At 43.3% G+C, this 3,214-nt stretch overlaps 1 pseudogene; it reads right to left on the reverse strand.

Moving 5' to 3' along the window:
• Window positions 1–812: 812 nt before the first annotated feature.
• LOC110596540 lies at window positions 813–1,372 on the reverse strand (annotated as a pseudogene).
• Between the last annotated feature and the right edge of the window lie 1,842 nt (window positions 1,373–3,214).

Genomic DNA, 3,214 nt, shown 5'->3' on the forward strand with positions numbered 1-3,214 from the left:
TATTTTACATATAATACCAAAATAAAGTCTGGATGAGACCAAAATTTAAGTGTAAAATGTTAAAACATGAAACTACCAGAAAACTACAGGTTCAATTTGAAGTTGTACATTTATGTTATATTATTCTACGTGTTATATTTTGCAACAAAAAAGTTGAAAATTTTTAAAGTGCTCGAACAAGACATAGGAAAAAGTATTTAAAAAAATAATTTCAGAGTAGAGGGACCTTGCTAAGCATGACATAAAATTCAGAAATCATAAAAGAAAAACTGGATAAAACTGACCAGATATAAATTAAAACATTTGTATTGCCAAAGAATATCACAGATAAAGCAAAACAAAAATAACAAATGGAAAAATATCTGCTAGCTACATTATAGACAAAGACATAAATATACAAATATTTTTAATAAACAAGAGTTACTAAAAGCCAATAATAAAAAACCAATAGAAAAGCAGGCAAAGAACATGAACAACAACAACAAAATACCAACGGCTCTTAAATATAAGAAAAAGCATTCAAACTCACACAAAATGAAAGCAATATACATTAGAACTAAAAGAGACACACCATTTTCTAGTTCTTAGATTTTCAGGGATATTACATAGTTGGCAAGGTTGTAAATTAACAGCCTTTTAATGCATTGCTCGTGGGAATGTAGACTGACACAACCTCTATGAAAACTGTAAATGCCATGCAATCACACTTAAATAATTCTTTTTTAAAAATATTGTATTTGTCTTTATCTTTCTTTTATTTATTTTTTCGTTGTCAAGTGACCTTTTATTGAATTATATTTCCTTTTTGCTTCTTAACTAGCAGGGCATTCCACTACCCCCCTATTGATGTCATCTATGATGTCATGGGGGTGGCGGCCATCAACATTGCAGCCCACAAACTGAGCAGTCCCCAGGATCTCTTTAATGGTCCCAGAGAGTTCTCTAGCTAGAGACCAGTGTCACATTTGTCAGTGTCACAATCTCATCAGAAGTGATGTTCCCACTGTGCTTAATGTTCTTCTGTTTCTTTCTGCCTCACGGTGGTTCCTTGAGGGCTTTGATGATCAGGGCAGAGGCAGAAGGTACCACCTCAGTCTGGGCCTGTCTGTTCTGAAACGGTCAGTTTCACGGTAATCCTCAGACCTTTCCCGTCACCGGTTGCCTTGGTGATGTCATCATCAACCTTTTTTGGAGAGAGACCCAGGGGGCCGATCTTGGGGGCCAGCACAGACGTGGCGCCGACCTCGCCCCCCGTGCACCTCAGGTACACGACTTTGATCTTGTTGGGGTCAAACTTGGGTGGCATTGTGGAGGTGGCTGGTGTTGGATGAACCCAGATTAGGGACAACCGAAGAAAGTTGCACCTGAGCCTCCGCCGAAAAGCTATCTTTATTTTTTAGAACTGGGGTCTCTCTCTGTCACCCAGACTGGAGTGCAGTGGTTTGATCATTACTCACTGCAGCCTTGAACTCCTGGGCTCAAGGGATCCTCCTGAGTCGCTGGGACTACAGGCATGAGCCGCCATGCCTCAGACACCTATCAATTTCATAAGCAGATAGACAACCTGTAGATATATTTTTAATGTATATAATAACATAGGTACAGGGATATTTAACGTGGTCTACCTTGTAATAACAAAAGACTGGAAAAGTCCAACATCCTACAGTGAGAACTTGTTGTGGTTACATTACGTGCATTCATACAGTGGAATCCTATGCAGTCGTTAAAAAGAAAGGCAAACTCATGTATATGGAATGATATGGAACAGAGTCCAAGACATAAAGTTCTTTTTTTTTATTTTTTAGAGAAGGAAGAACAAAGTTTAGAATATGTTGTATTTGTTTAAAGAAAAAAATAAATGCATATGTTTACAAATGCATGAATATTTCTGGAAGAAACTCATAAAAGTAATTGTCCCCAGAGAAGGGACCCTATAGAATTTTATACCACATACATGTGTTATCTCTTTTTTTTTAGCTGAAATTTCACCCTTTGTCGCCCAGGCTGGAGTGCAGTGACATGCTCACAGCCACTGCAGCCTTGACCTGCTGGGCTCAGGCGACCTTCCCGCCTCAGTCTTCCAAATAGCTGGAACTACAGATGTATGCCACACGCCTGGCTAGTTTTTGTGATTTATTGCAGAATTGAGGTCTCACCAAGTTGCCCAAGCTGGTCTCAAAACCCAGGGCTCTGGCAATCCTCTCACCTCGTTCTCCCAAAGTGCTGGGATTATAGGCTGAGCCACTGTGCCCGGCCAACATGTGTTGTCTAACAAAAATAATTTTAAAAACTTAGATAGAGTTATTACCGCAACTATCCTGGTTGTCATTCAAATCTCTTGGGTTCATGTGTATTTGATTTGGGGACTCCATCAAAGAGCGAGAGGACATTCTCCCCCATGCTTCAGTTTCTCCATGCGTGGCTAACAGTTTCTATTTATGTGAATTTTGAGGCTCCCGATATTCAAATGCATAAAGTTGTATTACTGGTCTACAGAAGACAAGAGAGAGGAGCTGTTGCAAATGGAACAGAGAAAACGAAACCCAACGAACTCTCAGTCTTCGTATTTGCATATTACCACAGGGACCGCTGGACTCGGGCTCAAAATGCTGCTTCTAAGAATCCCCAGAGCATCCCTGAGGCAGGGTGATCAAGCACAGGGCTCAGAGGAGGGCGGGGAAACGGCCAGGGTCAGAGGGCGGGGAAACGGCCAGGGTCACATAGACAGGAGGAGAATCCAGGCATGTGGAGTCGCCTGTCCTGTGCTCTTACTACCCCAAGTCCAGACAGCGAGAGGGAGCCTGGCAGGGGGTACACCTGGGGGCTTTGGGGGAGGCTCCCCCACCTTGATAATATCATCTGCACAAGACAGCTACACACCAGGTGTCCAGGAAAGCTTCAGAGGCTGGGCGAATGCCCTTTCACATCCGGCCTGGGCGTGCCCTTCATGCCCCTGTGCCCCTGTTGCTTACCACTGCTGCCATTCTATTTCACAACCCTTACCCTGTGCGCGCTGATTCCCTCCGCACATCCCCTTCGCCCTTTTCCCACCTTGCAGATTTCTCCTTTTCCTTCTAGACTCTCTTCCTCCTCGGGGAAACTTCCTGCTGCCTCCCCAGACTGAGTTCCACCCTCACTGCTGGGCTCCGTTCCCTGCCCTCTCTCCTTTCTCCTCTGTCTTGGGTCCTGCCCTCTGCAGTGTGGGCTCCTCCCT

This window comes from Carlito syrichta, unplaced genomic scaffold (genome assembly GCF_000164805.1).
Source record: "Carlito syrichta isolate Samal-C Ts95f unplaced genomic scaffold, Tarsius_syrichta-2.0.1 Scaffold309854, whole genome shotgun sequence".
Lineage (NCBI taxonomy): Eukaryota > Metazoa > Chordata > Mammalia > Primates > Tarsiidae > Carlito > Carlito syrichta.